The 20,943-nt window shown below is 45.9% G+C and overlaps 1 protein-coding gene across 2 annotated transcripts in view; it reads left to right on the top strand.

Annotated features, from left to right (window-relative positions):
- The first annotated feature begins 1,973 nt into the window (after positions 1–1,973).
- Positions 1,974–20,943, top strand: part of ZNF280D (zinc finger protein 280D) — a 156,245-nt gene continuing 137,275 nt past the window's right edge. For both annotated transcript variants that reach the window (XM_077472067.1, XM_077472066.1), the window contains exon 1: positions 1,974–2,120. The gene's annotated coding sequence lies outside the window, so the exon portion shown is untranslated. The remainder of the gene's footprint in view (positions 2,121–20,943) is intronic.

The following is a 20,943-nucleotide window of genomic DNA, read 5'->3' as shown; positions in this document are numbered from 1 at the left end:
TTTTGAAAGGACTTTATCTGTGTCAGTGTACAAGTCATTGGGTATCAACCCTGGGAACCCCTAGACGCTGAGGAGCAGGCCAGGAGAAGGTAACCGGTAAGCCCATTAAGTCAAGGCCGCACAGCAAAGGTTGTGGCCACTACAAATATAAAAACGTAAAACTATCCCCTATTTTGTAGACGCTATAACTTTTGTGCAAACCAATCAATACACGGTTATTTCTTTTTTTTTTTACCAAAAATATGTAGAATATATATCGTCCTAAACTGATGAATTTCAAAATTGACGAAAGCTGTAGAGGTGATCAAATACAACCAAAAGAAAGCTCCATTTGTGGAAAAATAGGACATACATTTTTTTTGGGTACAATGTCGCATGACTGTGCAATTGTCAGTTAAAGGGACGCAGTGCAGTATCGCAAAAAATGTCTTGTAAATCCTTCCAGGGCTGAAGTGGTTAACCAATCTTCATGCCTAAAAATAGATATTTTTTAAGGTGTGCAAAATAAAAATGTTTTTAAATCACTCTGGTAGTGAAAGGGTTAAAAACCCATGAGTCAAGCTGGCGTTCATTCTAAAAAAAAATAAAAAATAAAAGATATAATATACAAACAGTCCATTATCTGGCTCAAGTGGTGCATGATGAACCCAAAAAAAAGTGACAGCGCTATATAAATACCTGTGATAATAAAAAAAAAAAAAAAAAAAAAACAACAGGCCTTAAAATGTTTTAAATGTGTCCAAAAAACAAAGTAAAACAGTTTTTGGTTTTGAAGGGGTTAAAAAAAAAAAACATTGGTGACTGTCCATGGATCAAACTGTTGCGTAAATTTCTCATGTGATACAAAAAACTGGAACCACCTCCCAGTTCTCCATTTTCAGTAATTGTACACTGTTTGCGGGTTTTTTAACCAATTTTCAGACCTAAAGACATATTTAACGTCTTCAAAAAAAATAAAAATAGTAAAACTGCTCAGGCAGTCAAAGGGTTAAAACCCCCTTGAGTCAAGCTGGCGTTCATTCTTAAAAAAAAAATAAAAAAAATAATGAACTTTGGGTTCAACTTCTGGCTCAATTAGTCCATGGCGGTGATATATAAATACTTGTAATAAATAAAAAAAATAAACAATCTTCAGGCCTAAACATTTTTTAAACGTATCAAAAAAAATAAAAAATAAATAAAAAATTGTAAAACCGCTGAAGTTTTGAAGGAGGTTCAAAAAAAACAACAACAGCGAGTCAAGCTGGCGATCATTCTAAAAAAAAATATATAATATACAAAAATATTTACTTTGGGCCCATTATCTGGCTAGAGTGGTGCACGATGAACCCCCCAAAAAAGTGACGGCGCTATATAAATACTTGTCATAATAATTTAAAATAAATTATTTTCAGGCCTAAAAATGTTTTAAACGTGTCCAAAAAACAAAGTAAAACCGCTCTGGATTTGGAGGGGTTAAAAAAAAACCACGGTGACCGTCCATGACTCAAACTATTGCGTAAACTTTTCACAACATAAAAACAATTGTATCCTCCCGGTTCTACTTTCAGTAAATTTACACAATTTGATGGTTTAACCAATCTTCAGGCCTAAAAACATATTTTTTTTTTAAAATGTGCGCAACAAAAATGAAAGCCACCCGGCGGTGAAGGGGTTAAAAAAAAACCATGGCGCCCGTCCAGGAGTCAAGCTTTATTCCAAAAAAAAAAATTATAGACTAAAAAAATAAATAAAACATTGACTTTAAGGTCCAATTTGTTTGCTCAGGCGGTTTGCGCCAAACCCCCAAAAAAGTGGCAAAATTTAGAGTGAGACTTGTGTATGGAGTGCGGTGGGTGAGGAGCCTCCTCAGGGTCGGTGGTGAGCTCCCCTGTGGTAACACATGAGGTAATGAGGGTGGGGGGGGGAGATGGAGTCTCCTCACCAATGGCGCTGTGCCGGGGCAGGACAGCACATGCTCCCCCGGCCTGCGCGCCTCCAGCACACACAGCCAGCCTCGTCCGCCCCACCATTACCCAGCATTCCCCGCACACAGTTCACGCGAGCTCCCCCGATCGCATCGCGTTTTTGTGCTCAGGGCGCCCGAGAGAACTCTCCGTGCCGGCCGCTCCTCACATACGGTAAGCGGGTTCTCCCGGTACGGGCTGTACGGGGAGAGGGGGAGGGTAGTTTCCCTTGCAGGCCCGGGGCTGGCGGAGTGGGGGGGTGGGGTAAGGAGCACACGGGAGGCTTCGCCGACCATCGCTGTGTCGGCCGCCATCTTGGCAGAGCCTGGCGTGTTGTTGTTGCCTAAACAAACAGACGGCGGAGCGCTGGTGTCAGGGCGAGGGGGGTGTGTGAGGAGCGGGGAGAGGCGATCATTAGGCGTCACACGGACGAATTTCCTGTAATTACATTGACGTGTGGCGGCTGTGTGCCCTCCGCTGGAGCCCGACACATACAATGGGAAGACATGAGGAGGAGGATGGTGAGGAGGAGGCCAGCCTCTCCTCATCATATACATCACTCATCACACACATAGACAGGAGCGGAGTACACAGGGCCTTGGCATGTCATTGTACAGCATTGGGCTCCATGGAGGAGATCACCACCATAAATCTGAATTACCATCATCATCATCATCCAGCTCCTCACCACCATAAATCTGAATTATCATCATCATCATCCAGCTCCTCACCACCATAAATCTGAATTACCATCATCATCCAGCTCCTCACCACCATAAATCTGAATTACCATCATCATCATCATCATCCAGCTCCTCACCACCATAAATCTGAATTACCATCATCATCATCCAGCTCCTCATCATCACCATAAATCTGAATTATCATCATCATCCTCTTCCTCCTCACCACCATAAATGATCATCCAGCTCCTCACCACCATACATCTTAATTATCATCATCATCCTCCTTACTATAAATCTTCACTATTCTCTTCATCATCCTCCACCGCCATAAATCATCATCCTCCTCACTGCCATAAATCATCGCCATCACCCTCCTCACCATAAATCTTCCTCCTCACCACCATAAATCATCATCGTCCTCCTTACTGCCATAAATCATCATCATCGAGCTCACCAGTCCCCTCACCACCATAAATCTTTATTATTCTCATCATCCCCCTCACCGCCATACATCATCATCATACTCCCTGCCATAAATCATCATCACCCTCCTCACCATAAATCTTCCTCCTCACCACCATAAATCATAATTCTCCTCCTCCTTACCACCATAAATCATCATCATCCAGCTCACCATTCCCCTCACCACCATAAATCATCATCATCACCCTCCTCACTGCCATAAATCATCATCACTCTCATCATCCTCACCACCATAAATCATCACCTTCCTCACCATAAATCTTCCTCCTCGCTGCCATAAATCATTATCATCCAGCTCACCATTCCCCTCACCACCATAAATCTTCCTCCTCACTGCCATAAATCATCATCATCATTCTCCTCACCATCATAAATCATCCTCCTCACTAAGGATGAGCTCCGGTGTATTCGCACACTCCATGTGCTGAGCCCGGCAGTAAGTCGGCGCTGCGCTAATCACAGGCAGTGAGACATTGTCCTGATGCGCGGCTGCAGAGAGCGGGGCAGTGTCTTACTGCCTGTGATTAGCGCAACGCTGCACCGACTTCCAGGCAGGCTCTGCACGTGGAGTGTGCGAACACGCCGGAGCTCATCCCTACTCCTCACCGCCATACATCATCATCCAACTCACCATTCCCCTCACCACCATAAATCTTCCTCCTCACCACTAAGGATGAGCTCAGTCGCGTTCGCATGCTCCACGTGCAGAGCCCGCCAGGAAGTGGGCGCAGCGCTGCGCTAATCACAGGCAGTGAGACATTGCCCCGATGCGCGGCTGCAGAGATCAGGAAATGTCTCACTGCCTGTGATTAGCTCAGCGCTGCGCCGACTTCCTGGCGGGTCTGCACATGGCGCATGTGAACACGCCTGAGCTCATCCTTACCACCATAAATCATCAGCCTCCTCACCATCATCATCCTCCTCCTCCCCACCATAAATTATCAGCCTCCTTATCATCATCATCCTCCTCACTACCATACATCATCATCATCCTCCTCACCACCATACATCTTTATCCTTCTCATTATAGATCATCCTCCTCCTCACCACTGTAAATCTTCATCATCCTCCTCCTCCCCACCATAAATCATCATCCTCCTCGCCATCTGATATCATGACTATACAAACTGTCATCTGTACAACACCAACATGTTGCGCAGCACTGTACAAATAAAGGGACATATACAAGAGGCCTGCACTAAAGACTTACAATCTGAAATGAGGAGAGATGCACACACTTAGGCTGGGTTCACACCATAGCGATGCGGGAACGCCGCAAATCCGCAGCGTTTTCCCGCATTGCATGCCTCCCGCCGGCAGTTCACACTGCCCTATGCGGACTGCTGGGAGTGTCAATGAAATGTTAATGACACCCCCAGATCCGTCCGCATATCGCAGTGCGATCTGCACACTCGCACAGGAATCGGATCGCATGGTGTGAACACCCATGCGATCCGATTCTGCTGCGAACCAAAAAAAGGGTCCCGTGCGAGTTTGCGGCGGGAGCGATGCGAATTCAGCCATACTATCTGTATGGCTGAACTCGCATCGCTACGGAGATCGGATGTGATTTGCACTGCGGTGCGAATCACATCCGGATCTCTCATCCGCAGCGGTGTGAACCGGACCTTAAATGGACAACTCTGCAGCAATCAGTCTGCATGGCAGCTTCACACTGCCCCAGGAGGGCCAACTCCTAAAATGCACCAAAAATGCATCCCTCTATTAAAATGAATGGAAACCACATGAAAAATGCAACATACTTATGGGAAGTGTTTGTCCAGCGGGGAAAAACAACACAAACTAATCAAAAACACATATGCATAACGATTGGTTCTTAGTGTTAGAGCCATCTGGGGACAGAAGCTGCATCGCAGTGCGGTCGCAAACCCACAAGAGTGTGAACCTAGTCTAAGGAGTGATACTGTTACACCATTTCATCACTAGTCAGAATAAGGGGGGCTTCACACTGCCCCGCTGCACCTTTGCTGAAGCACAGCTAACCCACGGTTTTTGTGTGAGTTTGTTGCCCTTTCCCATAGACTTCTATGAAGTCCTGCAGTTTTGGTGTGGTATAAGAAAGCGCACCGAAGATGCAGCATGCAGGAGTGTGGGCACACATGAGATACACACACAGTGCCAGGTTTCTTCAGTCATTTACATGCTCATACCTCCCGTACGGGCTGAAAGTTACTGAACTGAAGGAAGAATTGGTGAACTGCAAAAGTGCTCACCAGCACGAAGGATGAGCTCCGACGTGTTCGCATACTCCATGTGCAGAGCCCGCCAGGAAGTTGGAGCTGCACTAATCACAGGCAGTGAGACATTGCCCCGATGTGCAGCTGCAGAGATCGGGCAATGTCTCACTGCCTGTGATTAGCACAGCGCTGCGCCGACTTGACGGGCTCTGCACGTGGAGCATGCCAGAGCTCATCTCTAACCAGCACCCTCATAGTTCGTGGAGAACTACAACCTGTTTGCTGCAGTAGATGATGGTACTTGTAGTTAATTCATTTACACAACTTTGCGAATGAATGGCATAGCCATGTGAGCCCCGCACAGCCATGGTGTTTTTAAATTATGACAGTGAGTGCAGGGAGAGGGGGAGGGAGGGTCCCCTGCCCACTGCCACAAGGGGTTGCACCTGTAGGTGTGAACCAAGCCTCAGGCTACTTTCACACTGAGGCGCTTTACAGGCAATACAGCGCTAAACGTAGAGCCTATAAAGAGCCTCACCTCTCACTCCAGTGTAATAGCCAGAGGGCTTGCCCACTGGTGCGGTGTGCAGAAAAAAAAGTCCTGTAGGCTGCATCTTTGCAGGTCTGTAGGAGCGGTGTATACACCACTCCTAAAGAGCCCCTGCCCATTGAAAACAATGGGGCAGTGCTGCCAAACCGGTGACAAACCGACACTGCAGAGGTGCTTTGCGTGCGGTTTTAACCCTTTTTTGGCCACTAGTGGGGGTTAAAAACACCCCGCTAGCAGCCAAATAGCAGCGGTTAAGCGCCGCTAAAAATAGCGCCGCTTTACCGCTGACGCCCGCCCCAGTATGAAAGTAGCCTTAGGCTTCATCTATATGTACATATGTGTGATTTTTTTTTTTTTTTTAACACAATAACGGTTCTTGCTGGCAGAGGTAGCAGTACATCCAAATACACTCATAAAATACTTGCATTTAAACACATGCAGTTCTTCCAATGGATTTGTGCGCGGATGAGTAACATGCATTTACACATGAAAGACTTTCAGGTATGCACGGCCCCGGGAACAGCTGTGTCTTGTTTTGTTTGTACTCTGCTAAAAACGGCCCAGTGATTCCTATAGTGCTCCGTATAGAGGCGTACAACACTATATGCATCTAAACACAGCTGGCTGGCCATTGGAGCGGAAGATCCTGACTGGAGTTTAGAGATATACACCATTTAGACATGTACATTTATTCTATTGACTATAAATGTGTATGCATATACATGTTAACATGTATACAAGTGTAAAATGTGTAGATATATACTGCCCCAGACGCAGTTGTGTTCTATTTTCCTTTGTGTGTGTGTAAATGTGGCGCACATTTTCATGTGTAACTGTGCGTCCTCATTGATTGCTATAGTGCCGGGTTTAGATGTGTGCTAAACTATATGCAGTACGCATCTACAAGTAGGCACCTCTGTGAATGACCCTTTAAAGTGATAAACCTGTTTTTTGTTGTTTTTTTTCTGACACAATCCAGCTTTTGTAAAAATGATAAAAAAAAAAAAAAAAAGTGCATGTATTAGGTTTTTGCACTGGCACCTGCAGAGCTTTGCAGATGTGATCAGTGGACGATGGGTGCAGCACACAGGCTTCTGCATTGTTTACATCCCAACCTCAGGTCTGCATGGAGGGCAGACTTTCTATATGGGGCTAGAGGAGGTAATCAATGGACTACAAGCCTGGTGATGTCACCATAGTTGTTCTCCACTGAGATCTGCTAATCCTTCTGCCGAAGGCACACAAGACTTGTCTTCTTTCCATTGGTAGGCCTCTGTGAATGCAGGATGTGGCTGTGCTGACAGAGCTATGCACAGCTGCGTCAAATTCAAACACAGAAGGCTGCAGGGAGAGGAACCCTTTGATTTAGCCAAGGGCTGCATGTGACTGTTGAGCAAATCCACATATGGTCATCTCATGCCTTTTTTCTTTTTCCTAAAATATCACATGTGATAACAAAAGATAAAGGGTCTGTTTAGCGGGCCATACATTATACATTTTCTTGTTCAATTTCCTTTAGATTTACCTTCAACTATGTAGTGCAAGGGCCTGCCAGATTGCATACAAATTACAACTGTTTAGGTTTGACCTCATATCCTATGTTTTAGGTCAGTGGTCATCTACCCTGTCCTCAGGGCCCACTAACAGGCCAGGTTTGCAAGATAACTGAAATACGTCTCAGGTGATATCATTTGCTGCTCAGTGATTGCAGTATTCTAGTCTGCATCTCCCCAAGGTAATACATAAAACCTGGCCTGTTATTGGGCCCTGAGAACAGGGTTGATGACCACTGCTTTAGGTAAGTCTAAAGGAAAATTGTATAATGCCTTAATCAAGGTAACATTTCGAATGTGAGGTAAATACTGCAAAGGTGAATCCTCCAAAAATTGAGATAAATCATTAATCTGCAATCACACATGATCAATATCAAGTGGCTGAAAAATGTGGAGTGAGTTTACATCTAATGGCACACCAGACGTGCAGTGATTTTGACACGATTGTCACGCAGTAAATCGCACTGCAATTGCAACGCAGGATGCTTGTTGCTCAAAAAAGGAACATGAGCTTCTTTTGGGCGACAGCAGCAGCAAAATTGTGCCACAATTGGGGTGCCATTAGAAGTAGTGACATTGCAAACGTGTCCCACGGTTTGCAGCCATTTGTAATTGCGGAGCGGAATCATGGCGATTGCAGTGCGATCATGTGTGAATGCAGCCTAAAGTCAATTCACTAAGGCCCCTTTCACACTGGGGCGGTGTGGGCGTCGGCAGTAAAGCGGCGCTATACCATTGTTTTAGCGGCAGTATGCGGCGTTTTTAACCCCCGCTAGTGGCTGAAAAAGGGTTAAAACCACCCACAAAGCGCTGCTGCAGTGGCGCTTTGCCGGCGGTATAGCCGCGCTGCCCTATTGATTTCAATGGGTAGGAGTGATGAATACACCGCTCCTTCACCACTCCAAAGATGTGGCTAGCAGGACTTTTTTTTCACCGTCCTGCCGGCGCACCGATCCAGTGTGAAAGCGGATGGTTTTTTCAGGCGCTACACAGATGCTATTTTTAGCGCTGTAGCGCCTGAAAACCGCCTCGGTGTGAAAGGGGGCATAAGGATTCATGTACAGGGGACATTTTTACAACCTCTCTTTAATGATTTAACCAGACAGATAGCAACCCTTGTTTAAAACGTCCATTTACATGCCATGTTTAGAATCTTTTTAAAAATAAAATATTTTTCCCCCCAAAATAGCCAAAAATGAAAAAACACCTGTAAACAAAATGTGGCTAAACACAAGTTACTGCATTTAGACGCGTTTAGAAGCTCTTGGCACTTGAAATGCCTCTAAAATGAGCTTTTGAACCCACTTTTTTTTGCATTACAGCTGTCTACAAACAACTGTAAACGATCCTGTGTACATGTACTGTTAAGATAACATAGAGGAGAGTTCAGGGGCAGTTGAAAAAAATGCCCAACTGCTCCTAAACGTCTGTTTACAAGCAGCAGTGTACACGAGGCCTTAGGCCCCATGCACTCGAGACGCAGATGCAAACTCTGCTGAACGCATGTTTAAAAAAGCAGAAACCTGCATTTAAAAACGCGTGTTTTGCCGCATTTTCATACTGCATTTGCGTCTATAAGTGTTTGTAAAGATAACAACATATAGACCCTCCCCAAGCTCAGAAAGCATGTATTAACTATTTCTGCCATTTTGATCAGAGTGATCAGCAGCAGAGAGAGCAGTTGTACACTTGCATTTGCCTCTCTTTCTGTGTCTTTTTTTTTTTTTTTTGGAAATGGATCCCATATTGAATATATGTCAGGAAATGCTCCTGATGTTGCTCTTGATGAGGCAGCAACATCATCGCAAATTGCGTGAGAGGTCCAGAGTCAGAGCTTGTTGATATTGGACCCATCCATTGATGGCACAGCGAATGTCCGTTGGATATTTCACATGGTGGGGGGTTGGGGCTGACTAGACATTGGTATGCAGGAGTCACTGATTAGATTAGAAATTGGATGAAAGGTTGGGGCAAAGAAGTGGAGGCATTCCTCATTGTCTAAGCTACCTAAAAAAAACTAGAGGTTTTTTATGGCATTGCATCAGTGAGTATATATGCTCTCTGAACAATTTAAAGTAATTACGACATTTTAAAGTATTTTTTTATGGCTTACCATCATATATCTGAGTTTTCTGGTCCAAAAAATTGAGTTCCTTTAAAAACGCTTATAAGCGCAAACCCGCGTTTAGCCGCGTTTTGCGTCTGAAACGTGGAAAAGCAAAGTGTCTGACCCCATTTTTTTTGCTTCTGGAAAAACGAGTTTAAACGCAACTGCATAAAAATGGGGAAAAAACTAGACTGTGTACATGGACACATAGGATAAGATTGCATGCGTTCAGGGGCAGTTGAAAAAAGTGTCCAACTGCCTCTGAACACGCGTTTAACAGCGTCTCGTGTGCATGAGGCCTTAGAAGCAAACACATTTATCTTCTTAATCTGGGCAGTCAATATTTTAGAAATATACAAAATAACAATGAGGGGAACGCTACACTGGCCAGTAAGTTATAAGTATACAATGTATCAGTGTGGTAGTGCTCTGCTGGTAACATTTTATGGTTCTTTGAATGAGGGCACACATGCCTGGCAGAAGAAAAGCAATGTCAAAAACATGCCTAAAGCCAGGTACTATTTTTTTATTTTATTTTTCAACCCAGCTGGTTGAATGAAAAAAATCTGAAAGCTCTGGTCGTAATCGGTCGGATCTCCCCCACTGAGCTATTGTGTTCTACTCCAGTCAGCGCTCTCAGCCATTGGTTTTCCAGCATGTTCGCCGGCTTCTGTTGGACTGAGTGCCATATACATGGTCCAATGTCAGTTTTTATAGAACTGGCCTGTTTCGTCCGACATTTGGCCCGTGTGTACTAGGCTTAAAGAGGAACTGCAGTCTGCTCATATTATTTGTAATAAAAACATCTTTGCCATTCTGAAGCTTCTCTCCAACCACTTTACATATTATTTTATATATACTGTAATTCTGTACTTGCCAAATAATGCCACAGAAATCTCCCTCCACTAAGTCTGGCTGCAACCATTTTAACTGTGGGCAGCTGAAGTTGCTGCCTGTTCATTTCCTGGATTTACACACACACACACACCTGCAGCTCTCATTGGCCCTCTTATGACTCACCCCCCCTGCCTTCCTGGCAAACTCTCACGAGAGTGAGAGAGAGCTGTGCATGATATCATAAGCCTAAGCTAATGACCAGACAAGAAACAGGAAGTGGGCTGTATAAGGGATTTACTGGCAGAAAATAAATGTTTTACTATCCAAAGTTAAAACAACAAGGGCAGAAGATTTAATAGATGGAAAAATGAAAAAAAAAAAAATCACTGAAGGTCCGCTTTAAGGCTGGCCATGCACGGTTCAAATCTCAGCTGGTTCAGCAGGAACTGCCCGAGAATCAAACCATTAATGGGCAGGCTGAATGTACCAAGTTGATCAATCGATAAACTTGGGTAAAACCAGCCTGCTGAATTCACTTGCGATTATCATTGGCGGCAGCTGTAGTCGCTAGTGATAATTACTGACTTCTCCCACCCCCTGCCGGGAGCTGACAATTGCTTGGAGGGATTTCCCTGTCAGCACTGTCTGTGTTGATGGGGGGAATCATGCAAATGTCTTTCCTGCAACGCGTGGTTCACACTGGTGTGACTTGCCATGCAATTTTGACAGTACCAAATCACATGGCAAGTTGCAGCCTATTTTCGGTAATGAAACCGTTCATATCACCACAACGCAGCCATTATGAAAAGGGTTTCTGCACTACTTTTTGATGATTTAATTGGAACTTGCATGGACTTCTGTTAACTGATGAAATCGCACTGATGTGCGGATTTGAAATCACGCTGAAATAGCGTCATTTCAAAACTGCACCGGTGTGACCCGGGACTAGGGCCGTGTTTTTAAAAATGTGTTTAGGCTTGTCAAGTGCAAATTTATTCTAGCCCTTGAAATGAATGAGTACCCAAGCACTTGACACGCCTAGTGCTTAGGCGTGCTTAGGCATGTCAGGTGTTTTTCCTACCAAAACGCTGCTGTTTCTGAACTCGCTGGCAGTTGTTTTTTTCAGCATCTAAACCAGGGCTTGACAAATTTGCTTGGAATCTAGGAGCCAGCTTAAAAAGTTAGGAGCCAGGTCGGTAACGGCGATCCGGACCTGTCCCTGGCCTGACATGGAGACGAGTGAGGGGAAGATAGCGCCGCAGCCCCCCCCACCCCTTTTTTTTCCTTAATTAAAAGAATTTTTTTTTTTACTTTTTACAAAAAATTTTTTTTTAATATATATATATATATATATATATATATATATATATATATATATATATATATATAATTAAATAAATTAATAATATATATATAATATAATGAGAAGCCATTTACCAGCCACCACACTCACCGTTGGGCAAAAGGCGCCAGATGACGCCCGCAATCACTTCCTTCTCTTCACTTTGGGAAGGAAATGGGCGGGCAGTGAAAAACAGGCAGGGGAGCTTCACTCCATTAGGAATTAGCATTATTGGAATAGGGTTAATTTCTACATCCACCACAAGATGGCGCCAGACTACCGAAAGATTTTAGAAGGCCGCAAAGCCGCGGCCTCAATTACTGGCCGGCGCGGCCCGATGCAATTGCGCGGCGGAGTTCGGGGTCCAAATGGAGACGGGATACCCCAGCAGCGTTGCCCCAGTCGCAGGACACGAATTCTAGGCGCAAATGCGACCAGGTGCCCGGGGTTTGTCGAGCCCTGATCTAAACTACCGGTAAATGCCTATGTGCATGAACACATAGACTAACATTGAGGGGCATTTAGAGGCAGAAAAAATAACGCCAGACACCTCCAGAAGCAACATTTAAAGGAGATGTCCAGCCTGAGTTAATTTGGCTGGGCTTCTCCTATGGATCACAGGAGTTCAGTTTGTTTTACACTCCTGCAACCTGTTTTCAGCAGAGAGCAGACTGTAGTCTGCTCTTTGATGACATCACAGAAATCAGTCCAGGCACCTCCTCATCACGACAATAAAGTCTGGATCTGCCAGGTGCCTGGACCGACACCTGTCTCAGCCTCTCAGCAAGCCCCTGAGGGCCTAAGACAGTGACTCCCCGCCCCTCTACAGCTCAGTGCTCCAGTGAGCAAGCACACAGAGCAGCGGTTAGGCTCCATTCACACCTGAGAGCTTTAGATCATGGGCAAAATTGCCACAATTCTGCCAGCCATTCTAGAATCACAGTAAAATGTGGACTGCATTTGCAATGGCTTTATTTCTTAATGGCACCCCAAACGTGACCCGTTACCCGCAATTGTACCAAAATTTGCGACCGCAAACACTCCTGGCTCTGTGACAAGATTTGGTACACAAGCTTCTTTTGGAGTGGAGGGAGACCCATTTAAATGAATGGTGCCACTCCAAAAACATTCAACTAAAAGCGAAAGAAAAAAACACACTGCAGCAGCTGTCAGCTGCTCTACGCTTAGGTGTGAATGGAGCCTAAAAAGCCCCTCTGACCACCAGACCTCCTGGCAGGGAAGAGGCTGTTTAAAAATATGGTAGAAGACACGTATTTCACACACATTTAGGCTGGCTGTACGTTTTCTTGTACAATTTTCCTTTAGATTTACCAAACATTACTGCACTATTATGGCTCTAGCCCATCACCTTACCAAATGAAAACACAAACTATTGCAATGTATATGCACTGTATCTTGTACAAAATGTTGTATCTATGGTGATTTTCTATGTTTGTCTTGATATACATTGCATTTATTATATTATATCTATGCTTAAAAAAAAAAAAAAAAAAAAAGATTTACCAAACATATAATATGAGGTCAAAACTAAACAACACTTTAAATTGTATCCAATTAGGCAGGTCCTTGCACTATATAGTTGAAGGTAAATCTAAAGAAAATTGTATAATGTATGGACAGCCTAAGTGAGGTCTAACGTTTCAGTATTTATGTATTCTATTTATTTATTTTGGCTACTGGAATGCATTAATACTCAAATGCTAGACATGTCATAATCTCCTCCTACCTCTGTGTATGACCCATATAATAGTAATAATAAACTTTATTTTATATAGTGCCTTTTAAAGTAGCTTCTAAAAAGCATTTACCCGTTTGTATAACCCATAGGTGCTGTATCCAGTGCCCCATTACCAAATTACCAGCATGTTTATTTGTTTCCAACAATTGTGGCAAAAGATGACTTTAGTCATCTAGTGTCTGCTTTTCTGAAAGGGATCATTTGGGGAGCTTTTGTAATGTTCTGGCATTTTTATTTTAACAGAAAGTAAGGGAAAAAAAATTTGTATGCATTTTTATTATGTATTTATTTTGGTCTTTTTTCTTTATATATCGTAGTCAAATTTGAAAACCCAATGGTTATTAAATGCCACCAGAAGAGAGCTCTGTCTAACAATATATTCAAGTATACTTGAACCCCTCCCCAGTGTTTTTGTGTGTGTGTATGTGTATATATATATATATATATATATATATATATATATATATATATATAGTCTTCAGATCTGTACCAATATGAGCGCAGCTCCTGGCGCTCAGCTGACTGTCGGCTGTCTCTCTTTTCCCCTCCTCCCCAGCTGATGTCAGCGGGAGGACTTGGCCTTGCCTACTGGAGCTGTGAGCCTGAGAGTGAAGGGAGCTGAGGAATCAGCTGAGTGCCGGGAGTGGAGCTCATATAGGTAGAGATCGGAAGATTTGTTAGATAACACAGGCACAGGGACACTTGTTAACTTATTATGGTACAGAGGGGATGAGACTTTTTAGTTACAGTGGGTTAAAGAGGAAGTAAACCCTGATGAGTTTACTCCCTCTTTCATTCCCTGCAAAGGCAAAGCATAATGGACTACTATGCATCGCATAGCAGTCCATTATGTGTCACTTACCTGACACAGGAGCCAGCGAAGTCGCCGCTGTCCCCTGTAGTCCGCCGCATCCATCTTCTTGGTGGGGTCTCGCAGCTCCGCAGCTGTCATTCGGCGAAGCCGCGATGACGTCACTCCCGCGCATGCGCACGGGAGCCGACACGCGCGGCAGCTCCATCGCTGAGAATGCTGCGCTCAGTGCGCCTGCGCACCGCTGTCTATGGCGCATGCGCCGTAGACAGGCTTGGTCAAAGTGGTTTGTAAGGGTTTACAACCACTTTAACAACCACTTTAAACATTTTAGCAGTGGAGGCCCACACTTAGATGCTGCTTCTCCCTCTTTAAACCTTGCCTTTCTCCCTTGTTTAAAACAATAAATGTGCTTGCACCATGGAACATGGAACAATGGAACACAGAGCTAAAAAAGTAATAGCTGCTGTTTATTAAAAATGTCAATTTCACACTTTTTTACTGCATTATTATTATAGAAAATGTATACCAGCACTTGCTACAAGATTTCTCTATATTCAATGCAATTCCATAAACATGGACCAGGGACTTCATATCAAAAGTATGTGCACTTGTGACTTGGGCCGGGTTCACACTGGTACATGACAGTCGTGCCACTTTGGATCAGACTTTGCCCTGCTACTTGAAGTCCAACATGCATCCGACTTCAATGAACAGACTTTGATCACTGACAATACCAGGCATTGTGTTTTGTATGAATCTTTAGGGGAAACTCCACATTAGGGCTGAAACAACTAATCGATTACTATTTTCATAATCGATTAATCAGGCAGTAACATAATGGGTTAAAAAAAACTAAAATGAGCCATTTATAGTACAAAAAGAGCAAATAATGGCTACTGTAAATATTACTTTCACTGTTCTACAGTAAAAAAAATGAACCCCTTACAGTAGTGATTATCTGCTTTTTGTACTGTAAAGGGCTAATTTTAGTTTTTTTAACCCCATTATGTTACTAAACGTGTTAGATCTGGTTCACATCTATGTGTTTTTTTGGTGCTTTTTGCAGAAGTACACTACAGTTCATTTAAATGGTTTCCTATGGGACATGTTCACATCTGAAAGGGTCAGGGACTTTTAACGCCAAACGGTGCTTTATTGGTTCAATATACTTTAATGGAGAAGCTGCAGAAAAGCATGTAATGCGTTTTTTGCAGCAATTTGTGTTTTTTAATCTGCCCCAAAAAATGCAAAAATGCAAATTGTAGTAAAATCACGTGCACAGAAATCAAAAAGCACAGCAAAAAGCATTGCAGAAACAGATCAAAAGCAAACTGCATAGGTGTGCACCGAGCCTTATGCTGGCCACATGGATAAGTTTTCGGATGAGAATATTTAGACAAAAAATCTTTGTACATTCGCTGAATGAAAGAATTTTGTTTGAAACTTGTTTTTAAAATGAATGTAATATCTGAACGAAAACCACATACATTGTCTGAAAATGCCTTTGAAGTTTTCTATTATTTCAAAATTTTCCCGTCACTGGTTGAAAATGAACATCAATTTGACCCACTTTTTTTTTTTTTTTTAAAGTGTAAACTAGACCTATGACAAAGCTCGCTTGAAGCCCAACTGAAGCCTCACTGAAGCATCAAAAAAGCATGTTGAAGTGGTAGGTGCTTCAGTGGGGCTTCAATCAAGCTTTGTCATAGACTTCTATGGAGGTGTGAAGCACCACTAAAGCAACATGGGGTAAAAATTTTGAAGCAAAGCCAAAACAAAGCAAAAGCAAGGTGTAAACAGGACTGTAAGCAAACCATTTTATTTAGTGACGGCTTTGACTGGTATTCAGAGAGCTTTAACCAAGCGTCCAAAGCCATGTTTTGAAGCAGGTGTAACTTAGCCCTTAAAGTTATTGTAAAGTCTCTCTCTTTTCTCTTTCGTTCATTGAGGGACACAGCATCTTCATCTTGACCTTAGGGTTATATTGCCGCTTTAGGAGAAGACTAGGCAGAACATGTTAAAAACTGCACAGCACCGCCCATGGGGCGGTCCCACTGGCTATAGCCCCTCCCACTGCATCTAGCAGCTCAGTTTTTTTCTGCCTAGTGTAGGATAAGGACCTGGCTCCCGGTGGGACCATTGGTCCTGGGAATTTTTTCTTTTTTCTGCATTTTTGATTCCTGTGATCTGCAATCAACAGTCGGGGTGGATGACAGGCTGGATAATATAGATCCTGGTAGTCTCCCCAGCCTGGCCATCAAACATGAGCAGACCTAAGGTACGCGCTGGGTTGGCCACGACATGCCCCGTCTCATCCGGGGCGGCCGGTGAGCTATATGCTCCGGGGCACACATGTGACTGGGCTACTGCCATCCATGTCACAGTGTGCTGTGGCTGACAACCACCCGTACTGCTCCGGTGATGGGTCTGTCCGTGAAATGCATTCAGCAGTCCCTACAGGAGGGATAAGTATGGTTCCACCTGTTCCCTGGGAGGTCGACTAAGGGGTCTCTCACTCTCCCTTTCTTCTTTCCCTGTCCCTTCCCTCCTCCCCATGCTATGGGCCGCTTTGTGACTGGGTACGTGGGGATGCGGTGCATGTACCTGGCCGGGGGGGGGGGGGCTTCGGGTCCTGACAGGGAGCTGCGCTGGGTGTTGGGGGTCCACTCGTTTTCTTCCCTGTTTCTGGGCCATGGTGGTGTGTTTTGGTGTGTATGCCTTGTGGGGAGTCTGCCGCGTGGACCGCGGCCATTTTTTCTGTAGCCACAGCCAGTTTTTTTCCTTTCGCCCATTTTCTGGAAGTCCGGCGGCCATTTTCCCAGCGCCCTCAGACGTTTGTTGCTGAGGCGGCCGGCGGGCATTTTCTAGTAGCCTCAGCTTGTTTTGCCTCTAGCACTGGGTGCTTGGTTCCTTCTAGAACAGCGCGCTTTTTACACAGAACACCTCGTGGCTGACATGGGAGAGCGGACAGCAGCAGCACAGCGCAGTACCTGGGTCAGGGTGGTGAGTCCTGCGGGGGGCCCCTCAGTCTGTGGCAGCTAGGAGGGTAGACATTTTGTGTGACTTGCCTTAGGTCCCTAAGTGGTGACAGGCATGTGTGGGTCAGCATGGCGTCAGAAGCTGGTGCTTCTTCCCCAGACATCCCTGTTATGGCAACTGGTTCATCTGCACCTGCGGTGCCTATGGACGCTCTGTTGGCAGTCCTGGAGGCCTTTGTTGCCAGGGTGGAAGAGACATGCGGGCTCAAGGGGGGTAAAAAACGCCCCCTCCCACCCACCGTCTTTTGGGGAAAGCTCTGATTCAGACTTGGATCCCACTGTGGCAGGCGGCCCCTGTTCTGACATGTCAGAGGATGCGGACCAGGACTGTTCGGACAGTGAGAATGACTTTGGGTCAGCGCAGGAAAAATCGCTTGTAGGAGCACTTATCACAGCGGTGTGGGATACCCTAAAGATGGAGAAAACGGCGCGGGCATCTACAGAGGCGTCGGTCTCTTTCAGGTCCCACAAGCCGGCCCGCGCGGCTAAGGTGTTTCCTTACCCAACTTATTTTGATAAGTATATTTACAAGGATTGGGGAAGACCGCAGCGGGCCTTTTCAGTCCCGAAACGCATGGCGGTGCGTTACCCGTTTGAGGAGAGTTTCCTGAAGAAATGGACATCTCCTCCGATTGTTGACCCCCCCCCCCCACCCCCCCGGTATCCAGGTTAAATAAGGTAACCACGATTCTGGTGGAAGGGACTCCTGCTTTCAAGGACCCTGCCGACAGGAGGGCCAAGGCGGTTGCCTGGTCCATGTTTACGGTGGTGGGGTCAGCATTGCGGCCAGTGATAGCCACGGCCCTGGTGTCACAGACGCTTACTGAATGGGCTAAATTGTTGCACCATGAGTTGGAGAAGCAACAGGCTTCCCCGGTCTGCTTGGAGCTGGAGGACCAGTTGGTGCAGGGCCTTAAGTATGTCTGTGATGCGGCTTTAGATACAGCCCCCTTGCTCTCTAGAGCCTCAGTATCAGCAGTAGTGCTACGTCACCTGGTTTGGCTGAAATGCTGGTCCACGGAACAGGCATCTAAGAAAGCACTGGCGGGCTTGCCCTTCCAGGGAGAGAGGCTATTTGGAGCCTTGCTGGATGACATTATTAAGAATGTTACTGGGGGTAAGAGTATGTTGCTCCCACAGTCCAGGAAAGGTAGGGAGCCACACCGTAGCAAGGACCCTCCTTTTCTGCTCAGGAGTGGATTTTTCATCCGCCCGGGTCCCAGTCCGACAAGGTGCCCGCTGAGGGACAAAAGCGTCCCTGGTTTCACAAGCTGAACAAGCCTGCGAGCAAATCTGTTACAGCATGAAGGTTTGCCCCCGCCCGACTCTTGGGTGGGGGGTCGCTATCAGGAGTTTGCATCTCAGTGGACCTCCCTACTTTCTGACCAGTGGATCTGCGAACTGGTTTCATCAGGATACAAGATAGTTTCTTTCTTGTCCGCCAAACTGATTTTTTCCCTCCAACCTTCATCTTCTTCTGGCTCGTCGGGAAGCCCTGTTCGGGGCAGTACAGGACCTGCTGCTGCACGGGGTGCCTGTACTGACACCAGAAAGGTTTCAGGGATTCTACTCCAATCTGTTTGTAATCCCAAACAAGGAAGGGGTCTTCACCAAGGTGCTAGCCCCAATTCTGGCTTTGCAAGACAGCGAGGGATTGCAATCGTGGGTTACCTGGACGACCTCCTTCTGACGGCAGCTTCTGCCGGCAAACTCAGGAGTTTGGTTGGGTACTGAACCTCCAGAAGTCGGTGTTGGTGCCGACTCAATGCCTGGAGTACCTGGGCTTGCTTCTGGACTCTTCAGAGGTGAGAGTCTTTCTCCCTTCGGACAAGCTGCTGTAAAGTTGTTGGTGTCCCGCAGGTGGTCGTCGCTGCGTTTTACCTGGGCTTGCTTCTGGACTCTTCAGAGGTGAGAGTCTTTCTCCCTTCGGACAAGCTGCTGTAAAGTTGTTGGTGTCCCGCAGGTGGTCGTCGCTGCGTTTTTACATGCGAGTCCTGGGTCTCATGGTAGCGACTTTTGAGGCGGTACCATATGCTCAATTCCACACTCGAGTCTTACAAAAGGAGATCCTGTCCAAATGGGACAAATCTCCGTTGAGGTCAGGCGAGCCAGGATTCCCTGCTCTGGTGGCTGAGGTCTCTGGCACCTCGCTCCAGGAAGTCGTTCCTTCCTCTTCATTGGACGGTGATTACAATGGACGCCAGCCTGACTGGTTGGGGGGGGGTTTGGGGCGTACAGTCGGCCCAGGGTCGCTGGATGCAGGAAGAATCCTACCTGCCGATCAATGTGCTGGAGCTTTGGGCGATCAGGCGGTGCCACTCCACATGATCACAGAGGCTGCAGGTCGCTTACATCCTGCAGTGGGCAGAGCGGCGCGTGCCGACTTTGTCGGCCATGTACATTCCAGGCCTAGAAAACTGGCAAGCGGACTACATAAGTAGTCAGATGCTGGATCAAAGGGAATGGTCGCTGCATCCGGATGTATTTCTGCTCCTTTGCCTAAGGTGGAGCACGCCAGATGTGGATCTCCTGGCCTCTCGACTCAATCAGAAGGTACAGAGGTTTGTGGCCAGGTCAAAAGATCCCTGGGTGGATGCGGCAGGCGCGTTAGTGGCTCCATGGAGGCATTATCGGCTGATTTATGCCTTCCCCCCCCCACTCAAACTTCTACCACGGCTGCTACGCAGAGTGGAGGCCGAGGGGATTCCGTGATTCTGATTGCCCCAGATTGGCCTTGGTATCTGTGGTACGCCAACATAGTACGAATGGTGGCGGATGTTCCTTGGTGGCTGCCGATGCGAGAGGACCTTCTGTCGCGAGGTCCAATACTTCATCCTCCTTTACCGTTACTGGCTTTAATGGCATGGCTGTTGAAAGCCAGGTGCTAAGGCACCAAGGTCTGTCGGATTCAGTAATCTCCACTATGCTGAGGGCACGGCAATCTGCTAGCAACGATGTTCGTGCATGCTGTCTGACTAAAAGTTCAGGGAAGAGACAAACAGCTGGAAGATGTGGCAGGAAAATGAGAGTAATGTAATTGGGCAATTTGCTAAACAGAATATATTTTTGACTTACAATACGTACATTAAGGAATAGCAGTGTGATGTTAAAGTGGAGTTCCACTCAAAAGTGGAAACTCTGCTTGTTTGCTTCCCTGATCCGACGCCCCCCCCCCGGTGCCACATTTGCCACCTTTTTCGGGGGGAGAGGGGGAACAGGTACCTGTTTTTGACAGGTACCCTTCCCCACTTCTGGGAGACCTGACTGTGGCAAGATTCCCCGCAAGTTCGGACCCCCACCTCCTTCCTCCAATGCCGGGCAAGTTAAAAAGTGTACCATGCTTCGCTCATGCGCAGTAGGGAGCTGGCTATGAAGCCGAATGGCTTCACTGCCGGTTTCCCTTATCACGAATGGTGATGGCAGCACCTGAGAGCAGATTGGAAAATTAGCTGGGCTGCCAAGATCGCTGGATCCCTGGACAGGCAAGTGTCCTAATATTAAGTCAGCAGCTACAGTATTTGTAGCTGCTGACTTAAATTTTTTTTTTTTTGAATGGGCTGGACCTCCTCTTTAATAAAAAGGTGAAAGGGTTTGCTTTCAAGTGGTTCAGCAGAGCTTCCCCACATACAT

This window comes from Lithobates pipiens, unplaced genomic scaffold (genome assembly GCF_037356315.1).
Source record: "Lithobates pipiens isolate NorthernLeopardFrog02 unplaced genomic scaffold, aLitPip1_a1.2 Scaffold_8, whole genome shotgun sequence".
NCBI classification, from domain to species: domain Eukaryota; kingdom Metazoa; phylum Chordata; class Amphibia; order Anura; family Ranidae; genus Lithobates; species Lithobates pipiens.
The sequence above is the reverse complement of the archived record's forward strand: the minus strand, read 5'-3'. Positions and strand labels throughout refer to the sequence as shown.